Here is a 19408-nt window from a genome sequence, read left to right as displayed (position 1 = left end):
TCACTTAAGAATCCATCAAGTCTGTAGTGCTAATCTGTATAAGAAACAAACTTTAAACATGACAAATAGGTCTCCCTCTGAAGTGGGCACCCTAGGGAAGGGAATCCCCTTCCAGCTGAGTCTCTCCAAGGTATCCAATTGGATGACACTTTGCTAGGATAAGGTATTATCTTGCTATTAATGGTGGAAATGCTCATAGTGCCCTCTCTCTGCTTGGAGGAAAATGAAGTAGAGAATAAAAAAAATGGTTTAGGTTTCACTAAATAAGAAGGAAGAAAAAAATAAAAAGGGAGAATGATTCAGCTGGTTGGAATAAATGAGAATGTTCCCATTAACCCCAATCACAAACAACCTGATCCAGGCCTCACCTCTTTGAGGCTCATTAGTCATTCTAAGCATATTGATGTCATCGTGGAGGAAGGGTACAAGGATCTTCTCTTTGAGCACAAGATAATTTCATACGTATATTTTTGGCATGACATGGCTGTATGCCCACTCTGGGGAAGGTGGCTATGATGTAGTCCTTCCAGCCGTGCTTGATGACAATGTGCAGGACATGCACACACTTTGGTCATTAGGGTCAAGGCACTGCCTTCCTATTTTAAAGCTTCTGGTGAATCCCTGAAAGAACTCTGAAGAAACTTGCAGTTCATGCAGGACAGGTGAATGGCTGCTTCCAGGGTGAACTGGTGCTACAGGTTGCCTGGGACCCCAGTTCAATGTCTCAAGGTCAAAGTAGTCATAGATACCAAGCAGGTCCTCCTCTTTATGCACATCCATATCATCTGATCAAATCCGACTTCCAAAGGGAATATCTGCAAGCAAAGAAGATGTCAAAGGGATAGGACCACAAAGGAGTCAATAGTAACTTCTGGGGCCCAATAAAAGGCAAACTTAAAGAAGTCCCTTGAGCTACCTAATGTATCAACACCAGACTGTAGGTCTCAGGTGAGAACGAGGGGCAATGTGGATCATCCTGTCTCCATCCAGTCTCATCATCCTATCCAAGCTCCCAGTTCATGGGCCCAGAACAGCAACCATTACAGAGAAAGCCAGTGTTGTAGAGAAAGCAAAGCCTACAGGCTGGCAAGATTAATTACAGCTCTTAAAAATAAAGAAAATAATATTGCACAACCCTCATTTTTTTATTATCATACCTTAAAGTTTAGAGAGGCTGAGTTATCCAATAAGTAAAAAAATCAGTATTACAGAAACCCAGCTGTGATTGTTATCCTGGGGATCTTTGCCATGAACCCACAGGATACCTAAGGGCTGACTGGATGGTCTAGGAGCACACCCAAAGTCATTCCTCGTCCCCAGATTTTTCCTTATCTTTAGAAACACACAATAGATAAAGCAATCAGATAGGATTGAGAAAAGCAGGAAGCTAGTAAGGAGGAATTCCCTATTCTTACTCTACTTCTAGCTATGTGTTTCTCCTTTGCAGGATCCACGCCATATAAGAAAACAGGAGGGCAAAACTCATTAGCAGCAAGCATTCCAACATTCACATCATAGAGGTGCCAGAAGGAGAAGAGAAAAAAACTGGAAATCTATTTTTAAAAATAATAATAAAACTTCCCTAATTTGGTGAAGGAAATAGACATGCAAGTCCAAGAAGCACAGAAAGTCCCAAACAAGATGGACACAAAGATGACCACACCAAGACACATTATAATTAAAATGCCAAAGGTTAAAGATAAAGAGAATATCTTAAAAGCAGCAAGAAGAAAGCAGTTAGTTACCTACAGGGAGTTTCCATAAGACTATCAGCTGATCCTCAAAAGAAACTTTGCAGGCTAGAAAGGATTGGCAAGAAGTAGTCAAAGTGATGAAAAGCAAGGACCTACAACCTAGATTACTCTATTCAGCAAAGCTATCATTTAGAATAGGAGGGCAGATAAAGTGCTTCCCAGATAAGGTAAAGCTAAAGGAGTACATCATCATCAAGCCATTAGTAAATAAAATGTTAAAGGGAATTATTTAAGAAAAAGAAGATCAAAACTAGGAACATTAAAATGGCAAAAAAATCACAACTATCAACAGCTGAATCTAAAAACACAAACTCAGCAAATTCAGAATGGAAACAGAATCATAAATGCAGAAATCATTGGGATGGTGGCCAGTGGGGAGGGGGTCTAGGGGAATAGCGGAAAAAGTGAAGGGATTAAGAAGTACAAATTGGTAGTTACAGAAGAGGCACAGGGATGCTAAGAGAAGTATAGAAAATGGTGTTGCCAAAGAACTTACATGTATGACCCATGGACATGAACAAAGGAGGGGGTATCACCAGAGAGTGTGGGGAGTACTCAGTGGAGAGGAGCAAAAGGAGAAAAATTGGAACAACTATAATAGCATAAATAATAATACATAAATAAATAAATTAGGAGCTATTTCCCTTTAAAATAGAGTTTTTAAAAACTTTGTGCCCAAACCTGGGGTTCATAGTGTTCAACTTCAGGGTCATTGTTCACTTGGTATAGATTTGTGCTCTAGGAGTGAACAGTGATATAAAGCACAATGAGAATTGGGCTCCCTGAGGTTATAGGATCCCAAGTCCAACACCCTACACTTAATACAAAGCTAATCAAAATGCACAAATTAAAAATGCATGAATGGACTGGAAGCTTGGTATGGAGTGGCACTGGTTTATACATTTTAGGGAGTTGATGTTTTAATGTTATAACTTGTCATAAACTTAATGGGTAAAAAGTGGCATGTTGGTGTTACAATTTATAGTTCCCATAAGTTTATTGGTCATTTGTGTTTTTAAATGAATTTCCTATTCCTTCCTTACCTTTAGTTTATTTTTCTGTAGGACTGCTCGCTCTTTCTTTTCCTTCCTTCCTTCCTTCCTTCCTTCCTTCCTTCCTTCCTTCCTTCCTTTCTTCCACAGTTAATAGGCAGGATTTTCAGAATTTTAAACTTTTTTCTTTATATGTTTTAAATATTTTTCCGTGTCATTTGTAGTTTAACTTTGTTTTTAGAGTCTTTTACCACATAGAAATTTTACATTTTTATGTATCAGTTCTGCCAAACATTATATTTTTGGCAGTGTTAAAAATTCTGATGGTTTTAAACACTAGACAGATAGCACCAATAAGTGAAATGGTTCAGGAGAGGACTGGGTGAACTAGAAAGCATAAATAGAAAGTAGGCATTACTTCTTTAAACAAAAAGGGGAAAACTCTAGGTTATAGGCATGGCTGAGCTGGTTTTCATGTGCTCCCAGAGCTTTGGCAAAGGCACATAGGCCTTATTAAAAGGGTGCCTGGTCATGCTGAGCTGGAGGATTCCTTGAAAGCACACTGAAGCTATGAAAGCAACCTCTAATGGCCGAGTGGAAGAAGATGTGACTTGCCTAGGTTGGGACTGGCCATTCTTTACATGTGCACTTTGGCAAAGAGGAAATTGTTGTTCATCCAACTTTGATGCTTGGGATCCCAGGTAGTGCAACGTGAAGGTAGCATTCAGAAACAGACATTGCGTTGAAGTCTGCTTGTGGTGATTATAAGTAAATACCTTTATTTTCCTTCTCTTTTACACCCACTCTTTGATCCTTTGCCTAGCTAATTTGGACCCCTTCCAATCTCATCTTAAAACTTCCTTTAACTTTTTTTTCCCTGGGCTCTCCTTGTCCACTGTACCCCCATCTGGTTGGAGGCCCCTCAAATATGCCCCCATAGCAAACTGCACTTTGCCTGTCACTGAATTATCACTTCAAAAGACCATTATCTGTTCACCGTCTACCTTTCTGACTACATCACATGCTACGTGAGGCAAAGACAGCTGTCTTGATCACAATTATATTCCCAGCACCTAGCCTAACACAAAGTAGAATCTAATATTGATTTCTGACATGAGTGAATAATGTGTGCATGGCTCTGCAGGAAGTACTGCATCTGTCTCATATTTTCATTCAGCACAGGAATTTGTAAGGCAAAAGTGGTCTTCCACACGGGGCCAAGAAGTGCTTTCTGGCTGGGCGGTGATGCAGACTTTGTCTCCAGCAGAAACTGGAGAACTATGAAAACAAACATGTGGTCACTTGAATCTGTCTCCCTGTCAGCTAGGGAGAGCTTGACTCAAATTTCATCCCAGAAACTGACCCGTGTTACTTCGGTTGTTTATTTATTTTTTTAACTTGAAAGGGAATCAAAAAGCTAACATGGAACACAAACTGTTTTAAAAAAACACAAAGGGGTGGAGGCAAGGAGGAAGAGTTGGAAATAGAAAAAAACAGTGAAAATAAACTGAGTAAAACAGCATTTCAAAACATATTCATATCCTGAGACAACAGGTAGCTATATGACTCTGGTTCTCATGATGTAAAACATCTGACAAAGTTTGTTGATTTTCAAGAGAAAAAAATAAAAGCAACTTCTGGATTTGAATGCAGACTTTTTCTTACATATCAAGTAAAAAACAAAATATTCTCTTTCTTTTTCCTCAGCAGGGATCTCACCCCAAAAGAAGAGAAGAGAGGGGAGGTTCTGAAATTTTGTTTTTATGATTAGGATTATTCCATATAGACTAAACATAAATAACAAGGAAACAGTAAAAAGATTAAGAAATAAAAAGAAAAACTTTACCTGCTAATTTTAATGATTCTTTATAATATTTTTAATGCTTAGAAAGGAAACAATCTTTCTCTATTCAAACTGAGCAGTTACTGTAGGCACTTCAGGGGTATCTGTAGAGCGAACCCCTTCCCACTATCTCCTTACCCATTCCTCCCATGCTCACCCACCAGCTATGACTGCAGCACCCCCACAGGAAAGAAGAATCTCAGGGACCACATGACACCCTTTCCCTGACATAGCTGATGGAATCAGGGCCAACATCTTCCCCCACTGTACCAATCAAATATATTCTCTCAATTTGAAGATACAGAATTTGGTTTCAATTTATCCCTCTTTATAACTAGAAGAAATTTCTGTTGCTTCAACCACTAATTTAAATATGATTCCACAGCAATATAGCAAAGAAAGAGAAAGAAAGAAAGAAAGAAAGAAAGAAAGAAAGAAAGAAAGAAAGAAAGAAAGAAAGAAAGAAAGGAAGGAAGGAAGGAAGGAAGGAAGGAAGGAAGGAAGGAGGGAGGGAATGAAGGAAGGAGAGAAAGAAGAGAGAGGAAGGGAGGAAGGAGAGAAAGAAGAGAGAGGGAGGGAGGAAGGGAGGGAAGGAGGAAGGGAGGGAGGGAGGAAAAGACAGAAAAGGAGAAAGGGAGAGAAACAAAACATACCGCGGATTTCCACAGAGCTGAGATAAATGTACATTATTAACCCTAGACAGGTCCTCAAACAAGAAGACTCAATACATTTTGACCTATTGAAAGTCAAATCTTGTTATTGGGGTATTTATAATATTTATAATATTATATTATATAGTATATATTATATTATAATATACTATACTATATTATAAATATTATACATTATACTATTTACAAGTATTTATAAATTCTGGAAATATTTACTGAAAAGCAATTTATTGGTCTTAAAATTTCTAAAATGGTTTCACAGGTCATTTGAAAAAAATTGTATCACATCAGCCAGTTATTATAAAATTATCTATGAGTTTTGAATTCAAGTATGAATCCAGATAGAAAAAATTAAATAACTGATTTCCTTTGGAAAAATATGTAATAAAACTGAAGGCAATAAAGCCATTTCCAAGAGTATTTAGCTTTTTTTAAATAAAATTCCATTATTAGGTAATAATATGGTAGACAATTAAATTTTAGGTAAGCCAATATAATTAATTATAAAAATTATACATTTATTCTACACTTATTAAAATATACTATATGCTATAGCAGTGAACAAATGAGACATAAACCCCACTACAAGGAATTTACATTCTAGAGGAGGAAGATAATAAACAACATTAATAAAATAAGCAGCATAATCTGTGATATAGTGACAAAGTAGCATGAAAAAGGTGAAATAAGAAGGAGATGGTCAGAGAATCCCTCTATGAAAATCTTACCTCTGAGTAAAGATCTGAATGAGCCTTCAACTTTATTCATGTAGTCTAAACTTTTAAATTGAAATGATAAATTGAACTGATACTTATTTCATAAAAACAAAAACAGGAAGGGGAATTCTTCCTTGGTGAGAGAAAATTTTCTGTCCCTAGAGTGAGCAGCCCTTCAAGGTGGTGCCACTGAGACTTTGTCCTCCTGGCAAATGCCATTCAAGTCCTGAGCTGCCTTCACAGACACCAGGACTCTCAGACAGGATTCATCATCCCTCCTGTCTGATGTCCCCTCAATAGGTACAGACTTGTAAGATAAACTAGGCTTTCTTCTCTAATAAACTATAATCTCCTTGAGGTCTTTTTTGGGGGGTGGGGGGCTCTATTTCCCCTACAAGTAGCACAAGAACTTGTTTATTACAGGCACTCATTTACTTAATAACTGAACAGATACACATAGCCAAAGAGTTAACAATAAACATAATTATAAAACACATACCTCAATATTGGCTAGATTATCTCTGGCCCAGAGTATAGGGTATCCCTGCCTATAAATCCTTCAAGGGACTCTCCTGGCCACCAGGAAGAAGGGTTAGAAGATTTTAACTAGGCATTCAAGGTTGCCAGCAGCTGGGCCTTGGCCACTTTCTCCGCTGTCTCTCCCACCACCTCTGCTCACCAGTCCCAGTCCGGTCATGCAAACATGCTTATCACGCTTGAAAGCCAAGTCTCTGAGCTTCTGCAGAGGTTGTTTTCTTTGCCTAAAGTTCTTGTTCTCCTCCTGTGTCTAGTAAATTCCTACTCATCTGAAGAATCCGTTCCAGCTTTGCTTCCTCTGCAGCCTTCCTGATTTCCTCAGGTAGAGTTAGTTATTCATTCCTCCAAGCTCCCATATTGCCTCATCCATTCCTCAGTGTGGACAAGGCAATATTTACATCACATTATGGTATGACTGTTTCCTTGTCTGGCTTCTCCACTTGACTGAGAGTTATTTGAGGTTAGATACAATTTCATTCATCTTTGTACCCTCAGTGGATAGCAACAGTGTGAGGCAAGTCTCCAGTGTACTTGTTCCTAGATGTCATTCTGCATATTGAGCTGTGGTTCACATTCTAGAACCACACAAATTTAAAGCAGGCACATCGTTTATCTACAAAGCCAAGAACTCTGAAATGTTTGGTGGTGGAACACATATGTGGCATGCTCTTTCATATGACATTAAAGATTTAAAACACATTCAAAATTAACAATATGAATAACTAAATGGAAGAATTTAAGCAAGAGGTTTTAACTAGGGACATTCAGCAAAGTCTGCAGACATTCCTCATTGTTGTACTTTGTGGAGTGGAGCTCCTACTGGTATTTGGTGAATAAAGGCCAGGGATTCTGCTAAACATCCCACAAAGTGCAAGGCAGCCCCCTTAAAAAATTATCCAGCCCCAAATATCAACAGTGTAAGGTTGAGAAATACTGACCTAATTCTTTTACCTTAAGAAACTATAATTTTTTTAAAAGTTACTCTAATTACAAGTTATGATGGGCTCTAATGCAGATGGCTACTTCCCTACTCAACTTCTAAGAATGCACAACTTCTAAAAGTAGTTGTAAAACATTGTACTCTGAACAGAGGGAACTGTTGGTCCCAAGAAAAAGGGAAGGGCCAGGTTTTCATGTTCTACATTTGTTCAGTAGCAATTTGAACTCTGCTAAAACAATTAGATGATAATAATCATCATGCTCAATCTCAGAAATATTTGGATGAATAATTAATATCATTATTAATGTATTATTGCTGACAAATGGATGACAACTTTGGAAAGAATAACTTGACTACCTAGCAACAAGATTACCAACTTTTGTAACATTTTAGCAATGCATACTCGGCTCCAGTAGTTAAAATATAAGGAAATACATCAAAGCAGAATCAGGAATGTGAAAGCACTCTCAACGATGACACCTAAGATTAACCGGTCTCCCAGACTCCAGAAATATGTCAAGAATCTGAAGAGACTAGCAATACTCCAACCCCACCTACTTATTCCAGTGACACAAGAGCAATGTAGTAGGAAAGCAAAATTCTACCTCTGTCTCTAGCTTCTCATTGACCATATTTTGATTGTCCAGAGGTGATCTGCCCATAGGTTTCCCTTTGACATACAGAATCTAACATTTTAAAAACTGAGCTTGTCCTTTTTTCTTAATAAAATGGAGGTCTTGCAATATCACCAATGGCATCACCCAACTTCTGAGCACCTGGGCTCACAATCCTGTTTTCTTCTATTTCACATCTACACATCAGCCTCAACATCCAACTACCCTCTGGGTTTGTATCATGCAATGTCTTTTGGATTTGCTCCTTTGCCCCACTGATTCCCATTTATCTCTGCTTTTCTTTTTTTATTTATATTTATATTACTTTATTGTTGTTCAATTAGAGTTGTTTGCATTTTTCCCCCTCCACTCCTGCCACCCCATTAATCATCTTTTTTTCTAAATCATTGTTCAAATACAGTTTTCTCCCTTTTACTCCCATTCCAGCCCACCCACCCAATACTCCCCACTTCCCTCCCATTACCACCCTCCCCCTAGTTTTTGACCATATGACCTTTAAATTTGTTCCTGTAAACCCTACCCATTCTCCCCTGAAATTCCCTCTTCTCTCCCCTCTAGTCACTGTCAGTCTGTCCTCTATTTTAGTGTCTTTGGTTATATTTTGCTTGTTTCTTTGTTTTGTTGTTTAGGTTCCTATTAAAGGTGAGATCATATGGTATTTGTCTTTCACTGCCTGGCTTATTTCACTTAGCATAATGCTTTTCAAGCCAGTACCTTAATGCAGGTCTTTATCGTTTGTATGCCTGGATTTCTATAACAACCTCAGGCAGTATCCCAACAGGTAGTATCTTCCTGATCCACGCTGTTCCACATGATATTATAAGAACAACAACCACAGCAATACTGATAATTCTGGGCTGCTTGTAGCTTGGGAGTTTATAGCTCAAGTTTTGGGGTCAGACTGCCTGGATTTCAAGAACTTACATACATCATTTAATGCTTGTAACAAACCGATGAAGTAGCTACTATGATTATCCCCATTTTACAAATGAGAAAACTGTCACATGTCTAGTAAGCACTGAGCCAGGATATGTCCCAGACTGCCTGACTCCACAGTCTGAGCCCTTACCATTGTGTGCACTGCCCATCGTCCAGCCTCTTACCCAGGACTTGGAGAGTCCTCCATCCACACCATGAGGCCGCTCTCTGTATATCCGGATCCCGTGAACCCAGCTCCTTTTATCTTTCCGTATCACTTTTGCATGTGAGGGGCTGGTTGCCTTTATTTTATGCTGCATATGTAGTGAATTGTTTTTTAATTGTTCTCAAGTAGCTCCATTTGCTTGTATTTTGTCTCTAGGTTTAAGTTTTTAAAAGAACTTCGTTATTTTTCTACATTCTTCCAAAGTACCTAGTATAATACTCATGACTATAGAGTGCTCTAACACTAATCTTTTAATTACTTGCATGAAAACACTTCACAAATAAAAAAATATATAACAAATTTAGGTGAATAGTTAATACGGGGTATTATTATGAATATAAAAATCAAGTTGGAGAGTTCCTTACAGGTCATCAAAGCAAGCTAGATTTGAAGATTCTGAAAATAGTAAAATCTTAAAGCTTCATTTGTGAAGGCCAAATACAGGCAGAAAAACTAGACTTTATTTTTCCAATTATATAACTGGCCTTATCATTCCATAATACTGCCTAGCTTGAAGCATAAAAGCTCCCAATAGTTTCAATCCCATGGTCCACTGAAATTGGAATCTAGAATTAGAAGTAAACAGTGGTGGGCAGTCCTACTATTTGTATAGTCACAGCATTTGGGCAAAAATCCTGGGGAGAACAGAGACTGGCATCTTGCTCCACTCAGGACCACTATCACCGCTGCGGCTACCACTCAGAAATCTCTAATTGGACTAATAGCTGTGACAAGTCATTATTATGAGTCTTTGGTTTGGCTTACTTTACCGAATCATGTAAGCTCAGACTCAGTCATTGCAGTTCACTCATTGTCTGTCTTGTGTGCCCATAACAGATAACTCAACTTACTGAATTAATGAGTGGGTTCAGAAATTTATTTTCTCTCTACATAACAGTAATAATAACACTAATATCTGTCATTTGTTGGATTGACAGTATGTATAGTGGTTAAAATCCAGCTCTCTCGAGTCAGGTTGCCTGAGTCCACACACCAGCTATTTGTTTTTAGGAAAGTTACTTAATTTTTTAGACTCCTGGGTTCTTCACCTATAAAGTAGGCCTAATAAGAGTTACTACCTTCCACAGGACTTCTGGAAGGATTCAAGTAGAAAATAAATGCTACACAATTAGTATAGTCTTATACATATTACTTAAATACTCTAACAACTGTAGCTATTTTTGAGTGCCCACTTTATGTCAGGCATTACACCAGGGTTTCTCAATCTTGGCATGATTGACATTTGGGCCCAGATAATTCTTTGTTGTGGGGGGTTGTCCTGTGCATTGCAGAATGTTTATTTAGCACATCCCTAGCCCGTACCCACCAAAAGTCAGAAGCACCTCCCATGTCGTGACAATCAGGAGCAAAACCAGCCCCAGTTGAGAGCCACTGCACTAACTTCAGCTCTTTAGAAATATTTTACTGATTCCTTAACATACTCTGACAAGATTGTATGCCAATGGTATTATCTCCATTTTACAGGTAAGGAAATGGCAACTCAGAGGTGTCACCAACTTGCCCAGGGTCACCCAATCTGCCCAGGTTCAGCTGACACCATAGTGTCGGTTGTGCATTATACCTCCCTAATGGAGGTGATGCTTCTCTTCATGACATTCTTGGCTTCTTATCTACAAAGGCACTACCCGTAGGCAGAGGTCAGGAGGACCTTCAGAGGATAATAGTGAAGCCAAATCTCACTGCTACAGAGCCATGAGGTGACCTCAGGAATCCTCATCTCATGCTCATAATCCAAGCCACAGCATTTCCATGCAGAGCAACTGAGTTTTGATAAATCCCACTGGGAGTGGGTAAACGAGAAAAAAAGGCATTATTCTAAAAACCCCCTCAAGAATGTGAACTAAAAATATATACAGGACCCATCTTTAATTCCTCCCTCTCCCTCAGTTTCCGAGTCAAGTCCCTCTCTAAGTAATAGGTATGCTCTTCCATTCAGCTTCTTTTTGTTTCCGGACTCCACCTGAACTCTGGCCCTCACAAAAGACCACATCGAAAATGCTCACTGGCTGTCCCTGTGCCACAGTTCATTTAGCATCCTGCTGCCAGACCAATTTCCAGCAGAAATTAACTACACCAAGTTCCTGACACACTAGGAAAGCACTAGTAAACCCTTATTTTCTGAAGCATCATGTTTAAATTTCACTAACTGACATTCAAGGCCTTTGAAATGCTGTTTCACTCTACCCCTTGTCACTCTGTCTCTCTACGTGCCCCACCTACTCCTATTCACCACCTCCTCACCCCACCACACTCCTGGCCATTCCACCAATGGGCTGAGGGGAACCCTTGCTTCTCTGTGCTCCTCATCCTGTGGCTTCCATGTTCCCTTCTCAATGCCTTTCTGTCAAAATCCTGACCACTCTTTCAGGCCCAACTCAGGCTGAAGCCTCTCCACAAAGCATTCTCTATTGCAGCTTCATCAAGATCTTCCCATTTAAAGGTGTTCACAGCCCTGCCAATCTATCCTATACCACCTAGCACCTTAACTTAACTCTGTTATGTACTGCAGTTTCATGTTTTCCCAAATGCATTACAATCCTGTTGTATGCCAGTACCATATCTCACATTTATGGGCTGTGTTCGAGAAGGTCCTCAATGATCCTTACAAATTTACTCCATGGAAGCCTCCTGCTGCTGTAGGAATAGAAGCAGTGCATGTAGGCATTTGGGCCCTGATCTTATCTCTACCCCCGGGCCCCACCCTATATGATGTCACTTCATAAGGTTCACTGCTCCTGGGAGACACCATCACCAGCACACCTGCTTTCTGCCAACTCATTTTGAGCCGGAGCCCTCTGTTGACCCTTAGCTCTCAAGACTCCTGGTCTCCTTTCCTTATCAGCACACCTTGACTTACTTCAGCATCGCAGTCTTTGATGCTGACCTTCTTCCTTGGGAGTAAACCCAAATCACCGTGCTGAAGTTAGCTCTTTATGGCCTCTTTAATTGGCATCTCTGGGAATGGAAATAATGACATCATCTAAGCCCATGATTCCTAAGAATAACTGAGGATAAGATCATATGAGTGCTTGTGAAGCATTCCGATTCCTGGGCCCTCCCTGCTTCAGACCTACTGCATCAGAGTATTCAGGATATGGGCCTAGAAATTAGAATGCTTAGCTAGCATTCTGGGTGATTCTTATAATCAGACCAGTCAAAGAAACACTAATCTAACATACTGGGTAATATTTTACCAGCTGATCTAATGAGAGATTCAGGCTGAACTGCCAATCAGAAATGAGGCATCTTGAAAAAAAATTTGATTTCAGAGGCTTAGCAGCATTCTTCCTTATGAATTTCCATTTTTCTGGCTATTAGTATAAGAAAATATGTTCTACCAAATAGACCACTAATATAGAAACGTGCCATGTGATTTTGAAGAAGTCACTTGAGAACTCTGAGTTTTAATTTCTCTTTCATAGAAAAATGGAAGGTTGGGCCAGATCAGTAGCAGTTCTCTTTCACGGATACAAATTAGAATCACTTCAGGAGTTTTTAGAATATATCATCCTGCCCTGGCCGGTGTGGTTCATTGGTTGGAGCATCATCCCATAAACTGGAAGGTCATGGGTTCGATTTTAAGTCAGGGCACATTCTTAGGTTGCAGGTTTGGTCCCCTGTCAGGGTGAGTATGGAAGGCAACCAATCAATGTTTCTCTCTCACATCAGTGTTTCTCTCCCTCTCTCTCTTCCTCCCTTCCCCTCTCTCTAAAATCAATAAGCATGTCCTCAAGTGAGGATTAAAAAATATACCATCCCCAGGGATTCTAATTTAATTGATCCAAGTAATTATGTTGTATAACTGAAGTTAAAAAAGTAAACTAGGTGATTTTTAAGATGCCTTCTAGTTCTAAGATAATTCTGATTTAATAACTCTACCATTTTTTAATTCTTCTGTTAACTCTACACATATACACTCTTTTTTATTCCACATTTTAATGACATCTTTGTTACATATTAGATGTTCATGTAGGAGAGAGACTGAATAACTTTAAAATACTCTTATGAGTTATTACTATCATGCAAAAATGTTCAAGAGCGTAATTAAGTCTTTTAAAATATGTAGGCCCAGATATGAATAACAACAGTCCGGTTGCTAATTAAACCAAGTAATGTGTTAGGGGTTTACATATCCATTCTTTCATTATTTCAAGTAATATTTATTGTTGAGTGCCTACTATCTATCAGCCCCTTTGCTAGTTACTGGTGATGCTGCAATACGTGAGAAACATAGTCCAAGCCCACGTGGAAAGATAAACATTGTGTAAAATATTACCAATGAGATTAGGATCACAATGGCATACAGAGAGCTGCAAGAATGCATAAAGGGAGCCTAACCTACTACTCTGAAAAAAAAAAAAAGGCTTATAGAATGGAGTGAGCATTAAGGTGAAACCTGATCAATTAATTGGACCGAAGTGCCTGTGTGGGGGCAGAGTGAACAGCATGTTGGAAGGGACTGAGGTGGAAAGAGCTGGTAGTCTACTGGGAACAGAAGGAGGACCAAGGAGGCTGAAACTGGTAAGTGAAGGGGAAAGTGGCACAATGGGCTTTGTAACAGAACTTAGAATTTATTCTAAAATACCCAAGTATCAGAGTTTAGAATTTGTTCTAGGAGCAGTGAGTATTTTAAACAGGGTGCTGAGGTAATCTGATTTATAAAGTGTGAAGTCCCCACAGTGCTTGGAGTAGGCACAGGGAAAACAGACTATCACAGTAGTTGGGAAATATGATGGACTAAAGTGGTGTGAGCAGAAGATGGAGAAAGGTGAATGGATTCAAGATATCCATCTAAGGAGACTCAGAAGGGCATAGTGATTGATGGGCTGTGGGAGAATGGGCTGTGGGAAGTCAGGGAACTTAAATGAGTCAAGGTTTCAAACTTGAGTAACTGGGTGGGATGGCTGACCCATTTACTGAGATAAAGAAGCCCGGAGGAGGAGCAGCCTCAGTCGAAAACATGAGTTCAGTCTAGGACACAGTGAACGTGAATCACCAGTGAGTCAATGAAGTAGAGGTCTTGTTAAAATGGGTCGAGGACTCAAAAGACAGACCTGGACTAAAGTTACAAATTGAGTGTGCTCAGTATATAGATGACAACGGAAGTCATCAAAGACGGGTGAAATCATTTGCTATGTGTCAGGGACTCATGATAGGTGCGAGGGCAATAGCTTTACTGTGTTCCAGTGACTCACCTTCCAACAAAAGCCACCAGGTATGATCAGTACCTGAATCTTAGTTCCAGTGCCATGGAAACTACCCTGAAAATCCCTATTATTGATCATAGTAGGTATACCCTTCTCTTGCCTGAAGGTTTAACTCCCAATTCAACCCCAAAACTAGAAAGTCAGCTAAAAGTAGACTAGCCTATACTTTGTTCTAAGAAAGTAGGCTTCAACAGAGAGTACCTCTTAAGCCCCTAGGAGATTTTACTTAAATCTTAAAAATAAAATTTGTAAGTTAAAATACATTTACATTACCATTACACCTTTTAAGTATCATTGAACATGAAAATCCAGGGAGGAAATTGCAGATTTTGTGCTTGGCCATCCCCATGGTGATATAAACTTTACAGTTTACAGGGCTGTGATCACAAAGCCCAAGGTCTGTTAGGCCTATGCCACATATAAATAAGTCCACAATCTAAGGGGTTCTTGGGACATGGTCTGCTTTTTAAATGTACCTTGTAGTTTAAAAGAGCACTGCACCTAACAACTAAGCCTTCTGTTTGAAAGTTCACTGATACCAGAAATAATCACCAATAAACCTAACGAAGATTGACATTTCTGAGATTTGACCCTTCTCCAATTATCCTTTTTCTTCCCCCCTTCCTTTTTCTTCCCCCCTTCTCCCCTCCCTCCCTTCATTGCTTTTCTCACTCTCTGTCTCTCTCTTTTCATTTTTCCTTCTTCCCACAGTTTATGCAGATGTTTTTATGGAATGAGACAAAACACACATATATTACTTACACACCACATGCAATGCTAACAGCCCCTCTATACAAGGCACTTTGACAGAACCACAGTATTCATATTAGAAATGGAACAGATCTCATAGATCATCCTATCTAATTCACCCATTTTACAAATAAAGAGAGAGAAACTTTCTTGATGTTCCACTGACATGCTTGAGAATCATCTTAAAGTTTATTTGGCTGTGATGTTAGATTTCATACAATAATGGCAGACACTTTTGTATGATTTTATTAAGGCAGGAGGCCTAGAACTGCACTAACCAAGACAGTCAGCCATTAGACACATGCGCCAATAGAGCCCTTGAAATGTGCCAAGTCTTAATGGAGATGTGCTATAAAATACATAATGGATTTTGAAGAAGGTATAAAAAGAAGGAAAATATCTCATTAATTATGTTTATATCAATTACATGGTAAAATAATAATGTTTGGATATATTGAGTTTAATAAAATATATTAAAATTAATTTTACTTTTTTATGTTTACTTTTAAAAAAATTTTCACCTGGGGGTATGTTTATTGATTTTAGAGAGAAGAAGGGAGAGAAAGAGACAGAAACATCGATGTGAGAGAGAAACTTGGATTGGTTGTCTCTCATACATACCCCTACTAGGGACCGGACCCGAAATCTAGGTGAAACCTAGATATGTGCCCTGACCAAAAATCTAACCCACAAACTTCTGGGGTATGAGACAACACTCCAACCAAATGAGTCATCTGGCCAGGACTATTTACTTTTTTAATGTGGCTACTAAAAGTTTTTATATTAATTACATGGCTCACATTTGCTACTCATGTTATAGTTCTTTTGAACAGAGTTGTTCCAGTATAATAATGCCTATGTCATATAAGGTTGCTTGTTGATTGGCTAACATTTCAGGCCTTTATAATTTACTAACACTTCAGGCCTTTATAATTTAAGTTCCTAAACGCATCAGCATTGATAGATAAAAGCATTCATTCATATATCAAAAAAAAAGTGGATCACATGTCCTAGAGAGCCCATGCTGAGAATTTATTGGTCATGGCTCAACAAGGCCAAGGAATTTAATGATTTGTCCTTGTTATCATCTCTGTACTAAGGACAGGGTTGATACCAACACCCAGGACTATTTGCTCATTGACCTTTTCTCACAGGACAGTTCAATGAACAAAATTGTGAAATGGTTTTCAATGGCTGCAAAACGAATTCCAGTTGAATATAACAAATATTTGAATGCCTCATGGGTGCCAGGCATTGTGCTAGGAAACAGTGTTTATAGGGCATAAGTTACCACCTTAATGTCCAAGGAACTTCTATTCAGTTCTAAGTGAAAAAATTATTTTCATGTTTTTCTCATCTTCATAACTTAAATAATAATATATCTGTATGGGAATGTTGTCTTAATTTTCAAATTCTAAACTAAATATTTGATCAAAGTAAAAAAGCTATTAAATTCCATAAAATACAAATATATGTTAATAAAATGTTAATTTTGACTATGGAATATACATTAAAGCCATTACCAATTTTTTTCTCAAAACTGTCTTATTCATTTTGGTTATAATTTAGTTAAAGCTTAAAACTGAAGTGTATTCTGTGAAATGTACTATTATAAGATGAGGCAAAAGTAGGTTTATAGTTGTACATAAGGAAAATAACAAAATAATTAATAAATAATAATACAAGAATAAACTCTGTGTTTTGCATTCTCAGAGCTATAAATCTACTTTTCCCCATCTTATATATCTTTTCTTAAAGGGCCAGATTTTAATATCTATTGATAGCATTACATGGTTATATGGCTCACTAGGGTTTTTTACTAAACAGTAAATTTTAGTTTATTTAATATAGGCAAATTTTATAAATATCCTTGGTGAATTTAGAGTAACTGCACTGTATACAGAGTAATTCTTGGTTGTGAGTGTATTACAGGAATTACTTTAAGTACTCAATTTAAATTTCTTGACATTCCTGCTTAATTCTCTTTCTATTAACACCTTGGCTTTATCTCTTTGTCACTTAGGTCATCAAGAAGGAAACCTGACCTTGTAACCTTGGAATAAATTCTACTTTGCTATGATCTTCCAGTTTGGTGATGGGTTTAATTTGTTAATACTTTAGCTGAATACTGGGTTGGCCAAAAGTTCATTCAGTTTTTTTCCATAAAATAAAAGAAACATTTTTCATTTTCACCAGTAACTTTATTGATTTGGATATTCTGAGTATGTTGGCTATCCCCCACGATTGCTTCTAGTGTGCAGAAGCCAGGGGTGCTGCTAAATCCTCCAATGCATAAGACAGGCCCACAGCAAAGACTTTGGCCAAAATGTCAACAGTACAAGAAACTTCGTAAACCCTTTTGACACATTCCATCAGTCACAGCACCTTCTCCATACACTGCACATTTTTTTGTGTGATTCGTCTGTGTTTTTACCTTTCTTGAATTAATAAAGCATAAGTGCAAAAATGTTGCATATTTTCTTCCATGTTTAATATTAAAATGGCTGTACAAGAATTCACTAATTTTGATTTTTTTAAATGCACACTGATATGACATCTGTCACAATACAATCTAACAAAATTATTTCAAATGAAGTTAAAGACAACTAAACACTAACAGAACCATCTTATGGGGAAAAAACTAAATGAATTTTTTGGCCAACCCAATATTTGCAACTGTAGCCATAAGTTTTGGGGAAAGGAGGCTACTTTTATCAGGTTTTGGTATTTAAACCATGTTAACTTCATAAATTAGTAGTTTTCCCATACTTTTTTTCTCTGAATCAGTCTAGTTCCAATACAGAAATTGTCCATTCAGCAATAAAAATCACTGTCCTGGTAGCTTTTTAAAAAGTATTTCTTCAACAATCTTTTCCATTTTTTCTATATTTATCAGTCTTTTCAATTTTCTTTCTTTTCTTGGGTCACTTTTGTTCATTTATATTTTGCCAGAAGTTGTTTCCTCTAGATTTTAAAATGTATTGCCACTGGATAACAGGTAGTATTACTTTAAAAGTAATTTTCTTCCGATTTCTTTCATGTCTATGTTCATATTCCCCTTCTCATTCCCAAATTCATATGTTAAGATTTTTCCTTTTCCTTAATCAGGCTTACTATCTTTTCCAAGAATCCAGCCTTTTATTTTACTTTCTATTAATTTTTTAAAATCTGTTCTACTATTTCGAATTTTATTTTCTCTAAATCTCTGTTTCTACTAGGTTAGGTTTGTTTTGTTGCTATTATTTTTAGTCTCTTAATTAATTTGAATTTCTAAATCATACAGTTTCAGTGTTCCTATTTTAAAATTAAATAGTTTTAAATACCTACGAAGGGGAAGAAAAAAGGATGAATAGTTTTTCCCTTTGTACTCTTCCATGTTGTTTGACTTCTTGCCAAAATATAATCTGTAGTTTGACAGAAAACAACAGAATAAGGAATGTGTTATTTGTGAGGTCCCATAGAAATTGTGGTGAATAAGTAGGGGAAAAACTTCATATCCCACAACCATTCAACAATGACCTGACCACTACAAAAACATGTCTCCACTATAACATCTCTTATCTTCCTTTCCCCTATGAACACCAGCATTTATCTTCAGTCATCGAGGGGCAATTGGGAATGGTGACATTGAAAACACATCCAGTGTAAACGTACAAAATGAAAGTGAACTGCAAAGGAATATTGCTAATGTTGCAAAGCTGTGATATTTCATGGATCCCTGGAAAAGCCTTTGACTAAAGAGAAAATCAGAAAGGTGCATATATAATACAACAGATGATTCAAGAGAAAACGCTTTTAATATCAAAATATTTAGAGTCCATTTTGGGGAAATCAATGAAATATGAAGTTCTCAAATATATTTGCAAAATTGGTCTTCCTTGATCATTTCAAGTAAATCAAATATAAAACAAAAGATGTCAAATTAGGCTCTCATATATTGCTTATTCTTGTGCCTCAAAACCCAACACCATTCATTCTTTGCTGATTATAAAAAATAGGCATGGTAGTCATAGAGCCTAAATTTTGTTCAATAGAAGATAAACATAAATTTATTTTCATAAGTTTCATTTTTAAAGGTAATGTAATTTAAAGTTGTTTATTTAAATATTTACTATAAAATTTGTTTTCATTTTAAATATAGTCACTTTTGAGTAAACTTTTCTGGTACCAATTATCCCATTTGAACATTTAGCTACCT

This window comes from Phyllostomus hastatus, unplaced genomic scaffold (genome assembly GCF_019186645.2).
Source record: "Phyllostomus hastatus isolate PE091 unplaced genomic scaffold, TTU_PhHast_1.1 phas_contig_1, whole genome shotgun sequence".
Classification (NCBI taxonomy): domain Eukaryota; kingdom Metazoa; phylum Chordata; class Mammalia; order Chiroptera; family Phyllostomidae; genus Phyllostomus; species Phyllostomus hastatus.
Note: the sequence above shows the minus strand (reverse complement) of the source record.